A 21,541-nucleotide genomic window follows, 5' to 3' on the forward strand; every position below is an offset into this window, starting at 1 on the left:
GACCGGGGGGGGGGGGGAGTTCTACCCAAGGTTATGATATTGTCCGGCAAGCTGCTTCTAAAAAAAGTTATTACATACTATGTTTAATGTTCAGCTTTATGATCATGAGGGACTCCAATGAATCAATGTGGATGGCAAAGTTTCCAGTTATTGTGATGTGCATCAACGGGAGGGGGTATCACTCTACCCTGAGTAGTTCCAGAATCTTGGGTGGGGGAAAAGAACCCAAGTTTGGGGGTGAGTAGTGTTGAATCCACGGGCAGGGGGGCAGGGAGGGGGAGACATGGGGGCTGTTCTAAGGGTGCTTAGTTTATTGATGCAAAGATTGTTTTATTGATGTTAGGGAATGTACTGTTTGAAGGAACGCTAAATAATGTGTTATTAGACTTAAAGCATTCCACGAGTACGAGGGCGACAATTACTACTACTGGACGACAATTGCTAAATGGTTGGATTTATGTTTTTTCCTACATTGCCATGATCCGTGGGGGGGGGACGAAGGGTGACACACAGAGATGGGGAAGGATAGTGAGCGTTCTCTTACGGTAATGTGAATGGGTTGAGCGATAAAATCAAGAGGAGAATAGTGCAACAATACCTGAAGAGGCGTTCCCTGATGTTGTCTTATTACAAGAAACCCATTTGATGGGAAAGAAATCCAAAGCCCTAACTAGATGGGGATATAAACTCTTAGCGCATGCAGACTACACTACGGGCTCCCGGGGAACAGCCATATTAGTGAAAAAGGCCACTCTCCTTATTCTACACAAGACATGGACAGACACGGCAGGCAGGTTTACGGGGGTGGAGGCCCACTAGGACGGAAAAGAGATCGATTTACTCTCTGTATTTCTGCCACCCGTCCTGGGCAAGACAGCGTTGGAAGACCTGGGCAATAAGCTGATTGGACTCCGGGAGGGTGCACTGATAATGGGGGGAGACTACAACATGACATTAGATGATACTGTTAATCACCAGCCACCTAGGTCACAGGACAAATCAAGCGACCTCCTTGCTGGTTTTACACAGGCACTGGGTTTGATGGACGTAGGCCAGGTGCTCCACCCCACCGACAAAATGTTTACCTTTTTTTCTCCAATGCACACCGCAGTTTGTCACGTGTTGACTACTTCTTCACACATTTGTCCTCCATAGGTAACTTTGCCTAATATAAAGTCCTACCTAGAGGAATCTTAGATCACTCCCCAATCTTGACAGAATACACGCACTGGGAACGCCAACCACCAGCTACGATAGTGATCAACACACGGCTACTACACATCCCAGACATTATGGATGAACTCCGTACACAAACAGAAAACTACTTTGCTGAAAATGTGGACACCAGTCATAGGCTTCTTTTGAAACAGGATGAATTCCGGATTAAAACTAGGGAATAGATGGTAGTCAAGCACCGCGCAATTCAGCACAGACTTTACGAACTCGGGGACAGGACAGGACAGGACAGGTAGGATACTGGCAGGGCTAGAGAGGCGGGAACAGGGCTCTTGGTGGGTTCCTAAACTGACGTCACCGGAGGGAGACATAGTAGTGCACCCGAAGGACATAGTGGAACAGTTCCCCGATCACTTTCAGAGGGTATACTCCCCCTCTACTCATTATACGGCGGAAGTCTCTTGCTACCTCCTTCAAGGCAGTAATGTACCGAGCCTCTCCGAGGCAGACAGGGAGATTCTGGAAGCAGATCTCTCGGCGGAAGAAATAGGTAAGGCCCTAGGACAACTTAAATCCGGAAAAGCGATAGGGCCTAATGGTGTCCCAGTGGAATTTCTGAAGGCCACAACATCTTTGACGGTGCCACATCTGAAAGCCATGTATGAGCAAAGCTTAGAGAAGGGTCAGCTGCCGCTGGATCAGCGTATTGTTTCTATCAGAGTTATTCATAAACAGGGTAAACCGATAGACGACTGTGGCTCATATAGACCTATTTCATTGATTAATGTAGAAGCGAAGGTGCTAGCCAAAATCCTGGCGACTAGATTGACAACAGTCATTGCATCACTGGTCCACTCAGACCAGTCGGGTTTTATGCCAGGGCGGAGCACAGCCTTCAACCTCCGTAGAGTACACAACGTAATGGCCCTGAGACAATATATTGAGGAAGATGCAGCTTTATTGTCTCTCGACGCCTCTATGGCGTTTGAAACCATAGAATGGCCTTGCTGCGCGTCCCATCACAGTGTGCGATAAAGGTTGTAACAGAAGGATTTTTTAAAATTCCAAGTTGGCCCCACCTCTGGCCATACTTCGGGCAGATGTGAAACATTGGAGAACTCTACCCTTGACGCTGGTGAGGAGGGCGGCACTTTTCAAGATGCTGGCCCTTCCGCGCTTCCTTTATGTCTTACATAACTGTCCTCACAGGGTCCCAGACTCGTACTTTAGAGCTATAGAGAGCGAGATATCTTCGCTGTTGTGGGTCAGTAAGGCCCCCAGAATAGCAAGGCAAAAATTTCCAAAATGCTGGTACCATGGAGGCATAGCTCTCTCGGACCTGCAGAGATACTACTGGGCGGCGCAACTGGTGAGTGTCAATCACTGGATATATCATCCCCAGGATGACCCAGCATATGCCCTCGACAGGTACCAAACTGACCGCTCAGGATATTTGGGACCTTTATATACCACCGACAGGGAAAACAAGGGGAAGTTCTTCGGACCGACCAAATATACACTAGAAATCTGGCGTCTGGTTACCTCTCGACTGGGATGGACGGGCACTCTCTCGTTGGCCACACCACTATGGTTTGCTCAAGGGCTGGGTAGACTAGGCTACCAGCCTGGATTCGACAAATGGGACCTTATTGGACTATCAAAAGTAGGAGATTTGGTTAAAAAGGGGGCAATGCTGACTTTCACTGAACCCCAGACAAAATATTGAATGGCACAGGGAGAAATATACAGATACTTCCAGATCAGACACGAGTTGCGGGCAGCTTTTCCGTCTTTTACAGACATACCGGACTTGTTGCCCCTAGAAGATCGCTTGCTTGACGGGACTCTCAAGTCGAAGGCAATATCCCTAACTTACAATAAGCTAAGTAACAACCTCCCAGACGCCTGCCCGAAGCTCAGGGAGCGGTGGCAGGACGACATAGGCCCTATAGAGTATGACGGCTGGCAATCGGTCCTGAGTTCCCCGCGTGAAGCTTCTATCACCCAGAAGTTTCGCCTTATTCAACTGAGAATACTCCATCGATCATATGTGACAGGGACAGTCCTGGCCAGGATAGGATCCAGAACTGATGACAAATGTGTGAGGGGATATGGGCAATAGGCCACATTTTACCATACACTATGGTCCTGCCCTAAGGTACGTCCACTTTGGGAGGAAGCCACAAATCATATGCACACAGCCCTGGGGAAAGCATTTACACTTACACCACAGCTCGGGATATTAAACATATGGGAAGCTACTGACCTATTAGACGTTGAGGAGCAGTTTTCAAAGCTGGGCTACACGCTGGTTAAGAGAGATGTGGCTAGGGACTGGGGAACATGCACCCACCTCGTGCCACACTGTGGGCCAAATAAATGGATAGATGTATGCTGGCGGAGACCGAGGTCTATAAGGCTCGAGAATGCCCAAAGAAGTGGTATAAGAAATGGTCACACTGGAATGCATACAGGGGAGATGTGTGTGTGTCACCCACAACTGAAATGGAAATGCTAAGTCAGGAGAGACTGGTAGGAGATATGTGATGAACATTTCTTGCTAAATGCTTTAATCGTACTATCTTATTGAAAATATGCAATGTGTTGTCCAATCAAGTGCTGTATTATTGTGATTTTAGTCAATAAACAAAGTTTTTAAAAAAGGACATTTTAATTGGTCTAAAGACCTACTTGGTAGTTTTGGAGGAAGGACAAATCTTCCTGTTCCTAATAACAGCATTGTAGCACAAATGGAGACTTCAAGGAACCTGGAGAGGGCATACATAAGAAGATATTGTGGTTACAATGGCTACACAAAAACGTTGCAAAGGACAGAAGCCTCAAATGGTAAAGTCGGGGCACAATTACCATAGATTGTAGCTGGACCAGGGGCTATAAAGTAGACCCTAATGGTCCACTTGAGGCCGTTAATAGAAGGGTACCTTCAAGGGTTTGCGTTGTAAAAAAGGGAGCTAGAGGAAAGAAAACATATAGCCCATAACTATTGGGTACCGTAATCTGTACGAAAGCAATAGAACAGACTGAGCGATAATATAGCCTTCAATACTTACAAGCACTATAGATATAGCGCACTCCCAATCCGACAAGTTAAGGTGGGCCACACTCGTAGGGGAAATAACGGGTCGTAGCCAAATATCAGGGGGTAGGCTCTTCTTAGTACAGCTCTGAAAAAATGAGAAGCCGTTGAAACTGACATAACCTAAAGTGCCCAGATGAAGCGACATAAGCAAAGGAAAGGACCTGATAATGTGGCGGTATATATCTAAGAACAATGTGTTTACATGAATCACCTGCTAAGTGAGGCGCCTAATAGCAAGACACTGCAGTAATAGCAGGAAGATTTAAAAGCGCTACAGATTCCTATTACTCCCACTAGGAAAAATGTGCGTTCTGTACGTCTGCTTACCTAAGTAAAGGACGATGAAGATCTCCAATCTATATTGGGCAGAGTGGCTCCCTGGCCGCTGCTGGTGGCGTGTTTAGATACTAGCGGCCATTATATGGCGGCACGCAGTAGGATGGGCGGTACAAGCAAGCCTGCTCGTAAATACAAACGTCAGCACTGTTACAGTGACTTCCGGCTAGCTGTTTGCAGGTCAAACTCAGGCGCCATATTGAGTGCTTACTGATAGCACCGATCAAAGTGAAAAGCAAGTTAAAGAAGCTCCCGATTTAAAAGATAAGCACAGGAAAAGATGCAGAAGGGAACTATATGTTCAGGCACCCCACTGATAATAAGATACTAGTGCCAGTTACTAGCAACCAAATATATACACCCATTCAGAGAGTAATAAACATTACTAATGTCAATAAATATAAACCATATGTGTGTACATAAACTACAATTAAAAGTCATGAAAGGAGAGAATGCTAACAAAGGAAGTAGTTGGCACAAAGTTCCTTTGACAGCAAGAATGCAATTGTAACATAAAAAATGAGGAATCTACTTAAATACAGAGGGAGGCGCCCCATGAACACAAGGCCTCTAGAGATACTATAATCTGATCGGTGGACAGACAGCAATCCTAGTAGTAAATGAAACAGAACTGCTCAAAGGAGAGTATTTTCCCATGGGAGATGATCATTAAGCCCATGCTTCACCGTTTGGAGTGTGTAGATCCAAAATACTTCGCTTTTGCCCCTAATTCCATCCGTGTTACCATAGTAGGAGTTAGTAAATCTCTCTAGAATCATCCATTTGAGGTATGTTTCTGAATGGCTATAGGTACTCCAATTCCCAACCAATTCCTGATGGCCGACTTATGCTTGCTAAATCTAACTCTGAATTCTCTGCCAGTTTCACCTACATAACCTAATTTGCAGGGGCAGAAAATCAGGTAAATGACATTGGCTGTTCTTAAGTTGTTCATTTGTTTAAAGGAAAATGTTTTATTTCCCCACTGAAGTTCAACAGTAACCATGGCAAAACTGCATGCATGGCAGTTGCCACATTTGTGTGTACCTGAGACAGGGTTATTGCCCAAGATCGATTTTTGGACAAACTTGCGTTCTGACTTGCATACAGATTTTACAAGGGTGTTGCATAATTTCTTATTACGACGGAACGCAAACACGGGTCTGGGAAGTGGGGTGCCTTGCCCGCAGTTAAGAATATGCCAATTTGAGGTGATTATTTGGCGCATTTTGTAGTTAACATTAGAATGCCTAGTAATGCAGACAAGTTTGTCTTCCCCAGCGGTAGTCTTAGTTTGGAAGAGGGCTTTGTGGTTGTAATATTTCGCCCTCTTCAAGGCATCTCTGATCACCCACTTGGAATAGCCGCGATTAAGAAGTTTGTTCTTAAGATGCTCTGCATGTATATTGTATTCCCTGATAGTAGTACAGTTCCTCCGAATACGGAGGAACTGACTGAAGGGTATGCTGTCTTTTTGACACAGCAGATGATAACTTTTATAAGGAAGAAATGTGTTACGTGCGGTGGGTTTAGTGTAAAGGGATACCTCAATGACGCAACCTGTATCCAGATGTCCAGAAGTTCAATTCTCTCTTTACTAGCATTAGTAGTGAATTTAAGGTGGGAATCACATAAATGTATCAAAAGTAGAAATTCTGCTAGTTGTTCATCTGGGCCCCTCCAAATGAAAGAAATATCATAAATAAATCTGTTACAATGATGGATGTTCTCAGAAAAGCCACCACCTCATTGAAGATGAACTGCTCCTCGAAATCACCCATAAAGATCTTGGCTACATTAATGTTAATGTTAGTGAAGCTGAGCGTAGAGATCTGTTTGGTAAGTACCATTCAAACAGGTCCTCTAGAAACTTCAGTCCTTCTTTATGTAGCGCCTTGAAGGCCAGGCAGAGAGTCTTAAACTTTGTCCGCTGGCATACTGGCAGCCAGTGAAGTTCTCGCAATGCTGATCTTACCGACTGGTATTTTGGAATGTCCAGAACCAGTTTCACAGCGGCATTTTGCACTGCCTGTAATTTCCTAAGAAGGGTGACCTGCACCTTAATGTACAGTCCATTACAATAGTCGATTTTAGACAAAACTAAGGAAGTTACTACTGACTTTCTGCATGTTTTCGGAATGAAAGGCAACATTTTCCTAATCATCTTAATCATAAAGAACAAAGAACAAAGAAGACACAACCTTAGAGACGTGAGCTTTGAAGCTGAGCTTTTCATCTATAATGACCCCTATGTTTTTTGCTTTGTCAACCGGGGTGGGGAGAGGGCCGGGATTATCTGGCCCCCAAACTGGTGACCAAGGAGGAAAAAGATTACCGAACATAATCACTTCTGTTTTGCTTGAATTCAGTTTCAAGCAATGAGTGCTCATTCAGTGACTTAAGGAGAGCATACAATCATGAAGCTTTGATGAGTGATTAGTGTCCTTATCCACTATCGAGATCACCAGCTGGGTGTCATCGGCATAGGATGTTGGGAACAAATTAAAACTTCTTATTAGTGGTGCTAGTTCCGCTACATAGATATTAAAAAGTGTAGGGCTCAATGACGAGCCCTGCGGGACACTACTTTGGAGAGAAAAAGGTGCCGACTTTAATTTGCCTAGATGGACTGATTGGTTCCTCTCTGCTAGAAACAATGTCAGTAAGGAGAGGGCTTTACCTCCTATCCCAGCTTCTTGTAGAAGATGAATCCGTAGCCTATGATCTACCGTATCAAATGCAGCGGATAGGTCAAGCAGCACCAAGGCTGCTGACCCACCGCTGTCTAATGATGTACGGATTTCTTCTGTGGTCTTAATTAGAGCTGCGTCTGTGCTATGATTAGCTCTAAAACCAAACTGGCTGTGGTCTAAAATGTGATTGGTTGCAACAAAGTTTGCAACAAAGTTAGAAAGTTCCATATTCATTGGTCTTCTTAATGATCTTTGTCAGAAGTGGAATTCTCGAGATCGGCCGATAATTAGCTGTATCTCATGCATTCAAATTATTCTTTTTAAGCAGAGGCAGAATACTAGCCTGCTTCCACACAGTGGGAAAACTTCCTTCTTCAATCATCTGGTTGACATTCTTTGAAAGGTGGGATCCTACAAGATGGCAAATGCTTTGTAGAATTTTTGGGCTACAAGGGTCTTCAGGCGAGCCAGACTTAGCCAAGGAAATAAGCTTAGTAATTTGCGAAGGAGAAGTCAAAGAAAATTGAGTAACTGAGGTTTTTCGCTGATATCTTGTTCAGATTTATTAACTTTTAGTGTAGAATGAGTAAATTGATCATAAATTTGATCTATCTTATTTGTTCTGCCCATCCTCCTGCGAGCCACCATATAATGGCCGCTAGTATCTAAACATGCCACCAGCAGCGGGGTGGTGTTTTTAAATATTATATAATGCTCATATCTGTCCTTTTTGTTCCCGCAGATTTACTTTTCTCGTGAGCTAATACACCACATATCAGGTGGTTGCTCCATTAAATACAAATGTTTTCGCCCTGAAGAAGGAACCTTGAAAGTGCTTTTGTGTTTAGTCTTATTTATATTGTCATTTTATTGTACTATTGTATTATGTTTTGTTCTTGCGTTTGAATTATTGGTACCTTTAAGTGTTGTTGTTTTGTATGAAGTGTTCCTTACCTGATCTTGTTTTTTAATCTTGGGCATCTGCCTACTAATTGACAGCACATGTTTAAGAAAAGAAGATTATTTCTAAATGTGTATATATGCGACTATTTCACTTGTTTGATAGCAATAAAATATGAATAAATAAAATGTTTTGAGGTTTTAAATCTGCGGGACAACTATTTACATATTGTGGATTAAACAGCCATAATGGTAATGCCTTAGGAGGAAGATTTTGTTACTGGGGAGATTTGTCCCAATAAAATGCAGATAGTCAGAGGGTCTTGCGTTTCCGAAACACCACAAAGTTAGATTCACATGAAGTTGGGAACACTCAGCCAATCAAAACACAACACACACAGTGGTCACACGCACCCCATTCCAGACATCTGGACACGTTACCCACTGGCCCTTGTGTCCACGCAAGGTCGAAACCTACCTGCCTTTGTCATCAGGTGGAAGTAATTTATGGCTTCCTGAGTAGGCCTTCATTCCATTCCCAAAATAGGACCTATGAATTGTTTTATGATGCTTCAAGAAATGTATATAAAGAAGTTCCAAATGATTGCACTTTGAGTCAGTCCTCATACCCCAACTCTGTAACTGTGCTCAGGGCCGTAGTGTTTGATTAAAACAACTGTTCTTGTTTTGCCAAACGCATCTTGTCTTTGCTTTTTTAAGGTAAATTCCTATTCGAACAACACTTGCTCTGCGTTGGGACAAACAGAGTTATTAACTGTTCCTCAGAAAATTGTGAACAATGAGAAACAGGTTGGCATGTTAGCAATTTAGTATGACAAGAGAAACCACAGAAATTATACAAGTCTTCCTTAAGGGCACATTTGCCTCTGAAAACAATTGAGCCCTTCTTGAAGTGAGTGAAGAGCCAGTTTGAACTGCATGTTTTGATAAAGGTAAGATTCGGTATCATTCATCTCATGTTCTCTTTATCTAAGTGGTTGGTATCTTTAGACACTTGTAGTTTCTGCCCTTGGCCTTGTGCCAATTAGCCTCTGCAAACTATGACGCATTATTGAATTTAGATTCTATTGTACCATGCCTAGGAAGAAAAGGGTTCTCTTGCAGAGAGAAGCCCCGTTCAGAAGCTGTAGGCCGGTTTTGATCTATCTTTCATTATTTTCAGCAGCAATGATTTGCATTGCTAAGGGTGAATTCCTGGCCTCAGCAGTGAAACACAGGAATGTCGTTCCTGACACACAGCTGAACCAATTATTCACACAGGCGTTCTGGGTTATAAAGGAGAATATGTCATGGTTATACAATAGAATCACTGTAGTTACTAGAGCTGTTTGCTGTATGTTTTAAGCCAAATACCCTTATTGTTTTTTCTAATTGTAATTGATATAAATAGAACTACTGACTAACAGATGTGTGTTGATGGTTTAATTGATCTTTGTGACTAATAGATAATATTTTTTTATAAGTGAACATTAGCTATGAATGAATATGTTTTGGTTTTATGTAAACTGTACATTTTATGTTTTTTATGGTTTGTTTTTAGCTAAAGTAAGCTTTGTTCAAATTGAAATGAAAATGATAAATATTAAATGGAGAACGATGAAGAGATTAATATCCCTTGCATGATTTTGCTTGGGAAATGGAGAATATAAATAGGTTTTTAGCTTGCCAGGCTTCCATCAGTGCTTTCTAATCATTTCTAATATAGTTTGCATGCACAATCTCCGTGAATCTTCACGTTTTTGGACAATCTAACTGATATCAGACACGCTTATGAGCGTAGACACAAGGAAAGAAAGAGTAGTGTTTTGATCTGGTGGTGGAAAGAAAATATATTTTCCAGTGCCTTCGATAATAGTTAATTTTTTGGAGATTTTTTCTAACTGCACTCAGTGAATCGTTGCAGCCCTGGTGGTGGTGCAACAGTCCTTAAGTTTTTCACAAATCAATATTTTTAATAGATCTTAAATAGATGATTCAGCTGATTTATTGCAGCAACCATACGTTTTATTGTAAAGTGGGAGTGGTATCATATCTCTCAAGTGTCTTCTACATCAGTTCTTGCTCTCCATCACTATCCTTTCTTGTTGCTCCCTGGTAATGCCTATTCTCTTCACATGTGTTAGTTACCTATTAAACAAGTATTTTTTTGCCTGTTATGTAAGTGGGCAGGAGTACCAGAGCTGACCATTGCCTCTTACAACAGGAGATGAGAACCTGGGCATGTATATTGTAAGGAGGGCTTTGCTACTTTCTTCCAGGCCATGTCTGAGGCTCAGTGGGGAACAGGTGATGGTAGATTTGTAGAGGGGTGATTTGTTTGTGATCGTTGCGGCTCTTTGGACAGGCCTTGTGCCGCTCTTTTCAAGTTACTTTGAAGCCTGGGGCATGCACGGACATACAAACATTACTATGAAACACAGTCAGTTAGAGGAAATATACAGTTTGCTTTTTTCCAAACGTAACATTTAACACAGCTGATGCCTTAGCCTAGCTAGCATATATTACATGTTGCTCCTTTAGAATATTACATGGCCTCCATCTTCTAATGGTGATGATAAAAAATTAAACACACCCTTTCCCGAGAGAGTAGAGAAATCAAAATATATCATGTAGCGTGTGAAAGATAAACACACATTTCATCAAAGCAAGGAAAGGAAAAGAATTGCATGTATTCTAATTGTGTTACAGAATGTCCTAAAGGGAAATCCTTGTTTAGCAACAAACATGAATCATTCATTTCCATCTTTGTATTCAGTTTAAATGTGTAAAGAAGAAATGTAGATTTGATAAGTTAAGGAAAGAGCAAAAAAACGGATTATGGTCTTCTACTTTCATTTGTCCTGGAATGCCATGACCTGGAAAACAGGGCAACTTATAAAAAATGTACAAATAGTACAGACGTGTCTCTTTTTTTGGTTATTTATTCATTGTGTGAGGTAGAGCAAAGTACAAAGAGGTCAACAAAGAAATCTATACTTCAATTATGAAGATAAGTTAATGCAGCTTGAGCAGGTGAATGTCCATATCATTGATGGAAATTCCACCTACACAGAAACATGGTGTAGCGTGTTCGCAGCCGAGGTACCCACCAATAACCATGTCACACACTGAGCTTATTAATAAACATCTTTTTTTCTGCTGTTTGTAGCTGCAAACTCAACATTCTGAAACAAACTTACATGGCATTGCGCTTTGACACCTACGTCAGAGCTCTACGGAGTCTGTGAGGAGCCAACAGGGTTCAGTTCTAAAAGATCCCAAGACACTACATCTCCCCTCTGTTAAATAGAAAAAATGAAAATTCTTAACAACTCCCCAACTATATATAGATATAATCACATTTCTTTCATTAACTTTCTTGGTGATTTAATTACTCTGCCTGATCTTGTTACCAGACGCCCTGAAGCTGTCATCTTCACTGTCAGAGATCTGCAAAGATGGTGAAGAAGTAGCACATGTTGCTGAGTTCTCAGGTTCAGTCTTTTTTTCACCATCTGGATCAGAAGACCAATGACTCAAATATTGAAAGTAAGAAGAGTCTCCTGTAACAGACTTCCAAGGACCCTGGGAAGTCACCATATGACCCTTGGTGGACACAATGTGGAAAGAGGCAGCATCACATGGAGCATCAGATTATCTCCTACGCAGTTGGCGGGTGATCACTAGATCTGTCTTAAAATCAGTGATCTTTGTATGTTGCCTCTTGTCAGCGTAGGCTTTCATCTTTTCTTTATTAACCAAGTCCTTCATTCTAGTTGTATTATCATCTCCATCTCTTTTATTGATCCGTTGAGGTAACTTGGCTGTCATTGCTCTCCTGAGCCTCAAAGTCAAAGGGCATTCGCCCGTGGTTGAGTGAGATGTTGAACGATAGAGTCATAGGGTGGAAGTCAACACAGTTTGCAAATAGACCAGCTCCAGAGTTGCATGCTGTACTGCTTTCTTTAGGGTACTCATAAAATACTCAACAAGATTGTTGGCCTGCAGCAGCAAAGGTGTATTCTTCTGATGCTTTATGTTAAGATGCTCCAGACAAAAACCCTGAATTCTCTACTGTTGAATGGCAGGCCATTATCAGACTTCAAAGTGGCTGGAATGCCCCATGTTGCAAAAATGCTGTCAAGTCTCTCAATGTTTCGCTTATGAGTTGTGGTTGAGAGATCCTTTATTAATGGAAATCGAGAGTACCTATCCACAATTACCATCAAGAGATGTCCATTGTTGAGTGGACCAAAGACATTGATGGCTATTGTCTGCCAGGCATGCCTAGCGAGTTCTGACGTGGTAAGAGTATGTTGAGTAATGTTCATATAGAGGCATTTAAATAGAGGGCAAGCCTTAAGTTACTTTTCAACACTCTCATCTAAATAAGGAAACCAGATTCAGTACTATAACAGGATTGGGTGACATACCCCCATCAGGAAAGATATTTGGCCAAAGAATTTTTATTTAGTTTTGTGGAACTCACACTTATCTCCATTCAAAGTCAGACCTGCACCAGTCAGTAAGAGACATACTTGAGTGAGAGCTTTATCATGCTCCTTTTGTGAAGCTCAGAAAATCAAGATGTTATCCCTATAGTTAAATACATTCACAAAAGGCTGTATGACAAGTCAAATGATGTCTCAGAAAAGTTCTGCAGCTGATGACACAACAAAATGGAGTCTTTTATATCGAAACAGATCCACATGTGTAGAAAAGGTTGTAATATACTGTTAAACCTGCTGCTCAGCCAGTATGAGTGTGCTGCGTGGAATGTTAGTGCATGGTGATGCATTGGAATCTTGGGTGCCTGTGAGTGCCGGCTGGAGTATTGTCTGAGCAACAGGGAGCATACTCCCAGTTGAGTTTAACATCTGGCTTATCCTGGATAGTTACTATTGGAACTCATTACTTGGAACTGAGATAAATAAACCATCTTATATACAATATATGCCTCGGCTCTTGGACTTTTGATTATTACATTTTTGGCAACAACGTTATGGAAGGAACTACACGTGCAAGGTTTTTTAAAGAAGTTAATTTACAGAGAGAACCTTAGAAACTAAGACTACAAGGAAAAGCTTCAAGAGAACAATTGTGAAATTAAAAAGAAGTTTCAAGGTAGTGGAGTCTGCAGAAATCTACGATGCCCTAGAGTTCGCCCCACCGATGTTACACCACATCTAACAGCCTTCACTCCAGGGTATTAATACAGGTGTCCACATGGTTGACTCAGTAGGCACGTAGGCTAGCAGTGAAAGCACTAGCTTTAGTTGTCAGCTGCCTGTGTGGACTTTCTGACAGCGTGCACTTAATGGCGGAAGAGACCTGCACTGGGATTGACTTTATTACTAATATTAGGAACCCGCTGAGGGACGATCCATGTTTTAAACTATTCTTTCACTGTTCCAGATTGGTGAGTTGCGCTGGTGGAAGTTGTCTGGTCTGATGTGCAACTCATTTGTTTTCAATTTCGAGATGCGGCATTGGTTATGGGCTGAGCAGTTATGTCGTTACTGGTGTGTGGCATTTGAATGGGCCGCAAGATAGTGCTGTAGGCGGCTCGCACACCCCTTTCTATGTCCATGGGTCGTGTGAAGATACTGCTTAGAGGTGGCATAAAGGTGATGCAGGGAGATTGTATGAGGGTGCTGCTGAGATTTCGGCAGTGTCTTCATTGCTTTCAGTAGCACAGTACACTTTGCAGTAGGTACGTGACTGTTGTATCCCGAGACGTACTTTTCCTAAGTGCCAACATCTGTTTCTTCTTCGTTTTCTTCTTCTCTGATGCCGTAGCCAGTGGGGGTCCCATACTATTCAGACAAGTCATAGTGGGAGCACTTCTTAAATTAATTGGCAGGTCACAAAATCTTTATAATTTTTACCTAATGGTGGGCAAGATCGGCTGCAATTTCGACTGGATGTCACTGGAAGTTTGGGTGATAAGCTCTTCTCTTTTAGGCAATACATCATGTTGTATGGTCAAGTGCGTCTTTTATCTAAGTTGAAATATTTTACTTCTGGGACACGCTGAAGCTACTATGGGAGAGGTTAAGTTCACCAGCTTGGTGCACCCAGTGTTGAGTTTGGCAAGGGATTCAGTTTGACACTGTTGTAGGGAATTCAGATGTTCTCAGTGTTGCCCTATCTGTTTGAAGGAATACAGTGAATCATCTCAAGCTACTTTGGGTTTGAGAGATTTTCGGGTGAGGAGTCACTCACCGGTGTGAAGCTCTTGTCTCCAGTGTGAGACTGAATGTTGTACTGCTGATTTAATTTGATGAGTTCTATGCTGTACAGTTTGGTTATGCCATCTATTGCTGTATTGTTCTCCTGGCATGCACTGTATAGCACTTTGATTATATGTCAATGTTGTCATCAGGGGATGTTGTACTAGATAACTGGTCTGTTATTGTTGGTACGCAAGTTTCCTGTGTGTGGGAACTATTACTGTGATTCTGCCATGTTATAGGGGTTCCTATGACAGTGTGAATCCCATCCTGTGCGCACGTTCTTGTGCATGGCATCATCACCTTTGTTACTGTCATGTGGGTTTGATTTTTCTGCTATGGGTACGCAAGTTTTGTCATGCATGGGAATAATTGCTGATGTCATTAGCATGTTGTTGATTTTTCTGACACTTTGGATGACTGTGTGGGGTATGTGTGACCCATTGCTTGCATTATACTATATTCCCTTGTCACATTGGATGACTGTTTGTGTGTGTGTCACCCTTTGCTTGCATTATGCTAGATGACTGTTTGGGGTATATGTCACGCATTGCTTGCATTATACTTGATTCTCTTCTCACTTTGGATGATCGTGTGAGGCGTTATCTTATCTTACCTATTAGTTATTGTGTTGGGATGACTGCGCGTGAATAAGTCACCCGTTTATGCTCCTGAGGTTTTGTGTGGATGCAGTTTGATGAGATTATTCTTACCTATTAGTTGTTGTGGTTTGGATGCTTTACGTGAATTAGTCACCCGTTTCTGCTCCGGAGGGTTTGTGTGGAGGCAGTTTGATGAGATTATTCTTACTGATGAGTTGTCATGATTGGGATGACTGTGTGTGGATAAGTCACCCACTGTTTGCTGTACTTGTTATATTTGAATGTTGGGTTCTCTGTCAGGGTGCTAGTCACCCTTAACCTTGTGTATGAGTGTGAGAGTTTTTTCTTTTGGTGGGTGATTCAGTGAGTATAGCACTTTTTTGATGGTGTGTGGGTTTGTGTTCATGTTTTGATTTTATGCTCTTTGTTGATGTCCGCCGTGCCACATAGGTGTTGGTTTTCTCTGTGGACTGCCTTTCATGCTAGTCTGGCCAACTGGTGTGTTTTGTGGCATGTGGGGTTCAGTATGAGTTATGGGGCATGGTAGAGTGGATGGTTTTCTCCTTATGTTTTGGGAAAAGGGGAGATGTAGGTGACATTTAGTATGTTTTCTTGCACATCTCTTTTGTCTCCTTTTAAGTTTGGAAATTGTGATTTGGTCATCTGGTATTAGCAATATTTTTGATATTTTATTTATTACTTTTATATGCATGGGTTTTTATCATATCATCTTTACATCTAACATGTTTCCATGCATGTTGTCTTGTTTCTACATAAGTCTGATTAATCTCCATCTGTCATTCGCAGTACTGTTGCTCTTTTGTTTATTGCGTTTACATACATGGTTCCTTACATATATGGGATTTCCTGTCGTCCTTACATCTAATTTGTTTTCATGCATGTTTCTTGTCTCTCTTTATGCAATTACGAGGTGTTCTTTGGGTTGTCACAATGTGTTCTTTTGTTCTGTAAAAAGGGGAGATGTGTTATACCCGCTGCTCAGCCAGTATGAGTGTGCTGTGTGGAATGTTGGTGCATGACGATGTATTGGACTGTTGGGTGCCTGTGAGTGTCAGTTGGTGTATGGGCTGAGCAGCAGGGCGGCTGCTCCTACTGGGGCTTAACATCTGGCTTATCCTAGAAGCTTACCAATGGAACTTATTACCTGGAACTAAGATAAATCAACCATCTTATATACAATATACACCTCGGCTCTTGGACTTCTGATTATTACAAATACCTTCAATCGTCTTCAAGTTCCAACTGATGATAACCATTATTTAAATCAAGGTGAAAGAAAACTGTTGTACCATTTAGTTCCCTTTTAGCTGTGTTATCATGCCAGCAATATGTGGACCTTTATTATGTTCTTCCTTTTTAGGCACTACCTCTATGGGAGACACCCATAGTAGGGGGAACAGTTGACCCCTCAATGAAGTCATGTTTAAGTAATGATTCAAGTTCTTTTTCAACAGCTTCTGGTAAATCAAAATGAACTCATCTTTGTCTCTGAGCAACAGGATGGACATCGTAATTAATGTGTAACTTTACTTTCATTATATTCAGCTTTCCCAAACCATGAAACAATAAAGGAAATTAACTTACTATTTTGTGGTGTGCATTTAGGTTGCAATTAACAGAAATCAGTCCCATATCAGCAGCAGTACTGAAACTGAGCAGACAGGCTCTTGCTGCTGTACCTTGGAGCACATGGATGAGTGCTTGCACCTTCATTTTCTTGTGTTTCAATGTTGCTACAAATGAACCTTGACTTTTTAAGGGAGTAGATGCTGCCCCAAGTGTCCATTTTGTTTTTTGATGGCATAAGTTACGGTTATGGAGAAAATTATTGATATTTCTCTTCAGACATCATATATATCAATGAGCTACTGTCGATCATGAAAGTTATCGATCATTCATTTATTTTTAATTATATTTTTGGACAATGTTTGTATGACTTTGGTGGTGCTTTGACATGCCGACTTTTCTTTAAATGATGTTTTCCTCACAAGCGGCTAGTCCGACATGTACTCTTTTTTCTGAGGTAAACTTTGACAAGGTGCAACCGTCTGCCTCACTTTCTCTGGATACTGGGGTGGTCAAACTGTTTGACAATATTTTAGAAGACAATTGACTTTGTTCAGTGTCAATTTGCCTCAATTGATGTCACCTCTTGGAAAGTTCTGGCAGCCATTTTGTCTTTGAGTCTTGATCCACTTGCTTTTTCCTTCTCTTTGCCAACTGTCACAAAATAGTTATCATTCCCACAACCTTTACAATACGTCGTTACATGGTGATATTTTCAGGTAGCCGTGTTGAAAACTGCCAATAACAGTAGCGTGAAGGTGATACAAATTCTGGTGTTAGCAGGCAAAAACTGACAAAAGGCCCATTAGCGGCAGAAAAACTCACGTTACTCAGCCAAACATGACTTTTTGTTGCCTCTATAGGCAAAAATAGCCTACCAGTGCACCTCCAATGAAAAACAGGAAACAAAACCAGCAGAATGGAGAATGGAGAAGCCAGGGCCAAGTGCAGCACAGACCAACCATCCCTTTCCCCCAAAGCCCCCCAACAGCCAGTATGACCTGCCAGAGTCCCAGGGTAAGAGGAATGTCAGGGCTACAATCATGAAAAGAGGCGCATCGCTGGGCAAAACCAGTGATGCATCACTTATCATTGCGCACTCCCTGCAACACCATGGCCTCCAAAACCTTGAAAGCACAGACCCTTTCAGGGGCCCGGAGCAGGGCCTGCGGGGCCTGGGTCTGGAGCCCAGAGTGGGATACAGAGGTATTTTGGAGTTACTGGGCCATTGCAGTAGACAGTGAGGTGTTGGCGATCACCCTTACCTGATGGTGAAGTCTGCCATTTGGCATTGAGACACATTACTGACTTGTCTGAGAAGACCGCCTGGTGCCCCTTGGAGCTGTGAACGGAGAGGTGCTCCTGCGCACCATAGAGAGGTCTGTATCACATACCACATGCCCCATTACACCAGGGTGCATGGAGGAGATTACCAATGGTGGGCCATACCTCTCTGCATCACAGGCCGGAGGATGTTGCTTTGTCTGGCTGCTGAGGAGGGTGATGCCCCTGAGCTGCAGCGAGCTTGTGTGGCGCGGGTGCTGCAACTTAACGCCTAAGGGGGCCCTGTTGCATCACCTGCATCAGGAGGTTCCCCAGCGGACTTGGTGGCGACTGCTGTACCCAGGCTTGTGAAATCCCACCTTGCTGAAGCTCCTGCTCTCTGAGTCACAGATTTGGCGAGAGTGCAGCAGATTGTGCCACAGTGTCAATGTCCAGGTGAGGAGAAGGTAGGATGCGTAGCAGAGGAGGCCCAGGGTTCAAGTCAGGCCAGGCCTTTCACCTGTGGGTGACGCACCCCCAGTGGCGGCTCATCAGCTACGGCAGAACAGCGTCACCCCACTGCTTTCAAGCGGTGCAAGAAGAGGAAACATAACATGATGATAACTTTCTGATGTACTCATGCTATGTTTCCTTTGCTGGCAGGATGGTTGATTGGGCTGGATTCCAGACTTATCTGCCATTAATTGTGTCATGGAGTGCCGTACAGTAAATACAGCGGATCCATGATGTCGCAAGAAGGGCATAGTGAAAAGATTTGCAACGCGGTTTTGTCGCAGCGATCCAACACTTTTCATGAATGAGGCCCAGGAATGCACCCTATCTTATTGATGGTGTGCATTCCTGCCCTGTAGTTTTGTCACAGGGCAGCACAGCAACATTCCTTGCAGCACTGTCCTGCACCAAACCCTTCTGAAATAAGGCCCTAAGTGTTAGCACCATTTTTAAGAACAGCTATTTTCTGGTTTTAAAAAATTGCCTCTAACTGGAGTTAGGGGCAGTTTTTTGGGGGTTTGCACCTTACAAGAAATTCCTTGTAAATATTGCAAAGTGGGGTTAGCGACAGTTTTTGCACAAGAATGCCTACCTTGCACCTCATTTTCGCAGGGCAGCTGAGCAGCATTCCTTGCAGCGCTGTCCAGCACCAAACCCTTCTGAAATGAGGCCCCAAGTGTTAGCACCATTTTTAAGACCAGCTATTTTCTGTTCTTTTAAAAACTGCCTCTAACTGGAGTTAGAGGCAGCTTTTTGGTTTTGCACCATACAAGAAATTCCTTGTAAATATTGCGAAGTGGGGTTAGTGACAGTTTTTGCACAGGAATGCCTACCTTGCATCTCATTTTCATTAAGTCCCGCTAACAGAAGTGGTTATCTTAAAAATTCATGTTTTCATTGGAAAAATGCTGCTAACGGCAGTTAGTGGCAACTTGTAAATACGATGATGAAAAAAGCCACCGTAACATCAAAAAACTTGATGCTATGGTGGCGTTAAGTCATTGTACTTATGCCCCTAAGAGTTTCTCTCAGCATTTTTTGTCTAAATGAATCTTACAATCGTCCATCAATAACTCTAATTTGCATAGCTTCCTCATCATTAAATTCATTGAACGTACAATGTTTGATAATGTACAACTTTTTATTGCTTGGCAAAGCGGTACCTTTATGTATGGCTTGACCATCAGGTTCTCGAACATCAACTTGTAAATTCTTGGCAATGCCTCTGTTGTCTTCGTGTGCTTTACTGCGGCTGGAGTTGCACTTTGACTTCACATGCATGAATGCCTCAACTGCAATAGAGCTATATGCCAATCATTCTTTACTCTGTGCCTCATGGGAACAGTACAGCCGGAACTGCGAAGCCATGTCTTCCCTGGACCGAAAACAAGCATCCTGGGACCATTTTCGGGCTTACAGCCCTCATCAGCCAGGCTATCTTGAATCTAGTGGCAAAGTGAGCAACGGACCCACGTCTGGGCAAACCCTGCCAACTTAGGGCGAACAAAGCTAACACAAGGTGATGATGGACGGAGGACTGTTCCTATGAGGCACAGGGTCAAGACTGATTTGCATATAGCTATGTCTGAACTGGGTTTGCAAAGTGAGCTAAAGAACGATAATGGATTCAACCCAGATCTGTGACTGGGGGGGTGAGTGTCTGAAAAGTTTCAGAGCTCCATCCACATCTCCTTGTGTTTGCTTCAAACTCTCTGGAACAGCATAGTCATTCTTCGGGTTACTTATCCCCTACTTCTTTGCCGTTTGTAGCATCTTCCCAGCTGGGGTACCCGCCAAAAACCACGCCACACACGGAGCTTAGTATAACACATCTTTATTCTGCTGCATATCAATGCAAACTCAAGATTCTAAAATAAGCTTTCATGGCATTGCACTCTGACACCTACTTCACAGCTCTACAGAGTCTATTAGTAGACAAATGTTTTCCATTCTAAAATATCACAAGACACTACACTTGATAATCAAGTTAAATAACAAAGCCACTGTGGCACGGGAGTAGGAAAAGCAAAGGATATTCCAATATACAAATGCACAGGCTGTCAGATAGTTGACGAGCTGATATATTATAAGATAAACACAAAGTAGTATTTGAGGAGATAGCATGAATAGTTATGAGTCATGACAAAGGTCATCAGGGGCTTATTAGGAATCACACAGAAAGTATCAATAGGGGTCTTTGGCTTATAGATATACAGGCTGGCCATGTAGTGGAGGAGGTGTTATGCCTACAGGTTATCACAAGGTGAAAGAGAGAGAATGAAAACTACAGATGATTTGAGTGCTCAGCGCCCATTTTCCTGCCATTTTTCTGCTCCATGCTCTTACGCTTCCCTGACAACCCCTTCCACTTCCCAGGACTATTTATGGAGGTCACTATGTGTCCATGCAGAGGGAACGCCAAAGGCAAGCCCGACTGCTCCGGTCTACACTGGACCACACACAGCACCAGGAACCCTGGTTCTTCCACCCCGCACAGCTACACCACCACTGACCTTTGTGCCCTGGATTCCAGATACATCAGCAACTGCTGCTGCCATGCATTCCCACGCACCACCAAAGGACCGTTCTCCACCAACACTGCCACCTCACCTGCAGCTCCGAAGCAACAACACCAGTGGTGCTGCAGACACAACTGCGCCCACCATGTCAACCGAGACCGCCGCAGACAACCTTTAGTGCACACTACTCAATGCATGATCACTCAGCAGACATGCCATGGAGATCTGGGACATGATCTCATTCCTTACTGCAGAAGTCATGTTCCTCATGAAAACCTGGCTGAACCCCAAATCTGCACCAGACATCACCACTGCCATCCCGAAAGGCTACAAGATAACTCACCGGGACTGGACCAACAAACAAGAAGGTGGACTTGCCATCATCTACCAAGACACCATCCACTGCATCACATCCACAGACTGCCCAACCCTGATAATGGGATATCTCAAATTCTAACTCCACATGGATGGATGGAAAAAATACCATCAGAGACTCCCTCACCTACAGACCTCCAGGGCCACGCCACAGCTTCTGCAACACCATCCCTGACCTCATCATCCCGATCATTCTCGTCTTCAAGCACTACATCTTCCTATGTAACCTCAACTTCCATTTTAG

The 21,541-nt window shown here is 42.9% G+C and overlaps 1 protein-coding gene across 2 annotated transcripts in view; it reads right to left on the minus strand.

Annotated features, from left to right (window-relative positions):
* The window catches only part of ADGRA1 (adhesion G protein-coupled receptor A1), a 791,567-nt gene that overhangs the window by 406,324 nt on the left and 363,702 nt on the right, over positions 1-21,541 (minus strand). Inside the window, exon 1 of one of the 2 annotated variants that reach the window (XM_086922532.1) lies at positions 4,604-4,659. The exons of the other annotated variant lie outside the window; for it this stretch is intronic. The gene's annotated coding sequence lies outside the window, so the exon portion shown is untranslated. Of the gene's footprint in view, positions 1-4,603; positions 4,660-21,541 lie in introns of those variants that run through there. 2 annotated transcript variants of the gene reach the window in all.

The sequence above is a fragment of the Lissotriton vulgaris genome, chromosome 5 (assembly GCF_964263255.1).
Source record: "Lissotriton vulgaris chromosome 5, aLisVul1.2, whole genome shotgun sequence".
Classification (NCBI taxonomy): Eukaryota; Metazoa; Chordata; class Amphibia; order Caudata; family Salamandridae; genus Lissotriton; species Lissotriton vulgaris.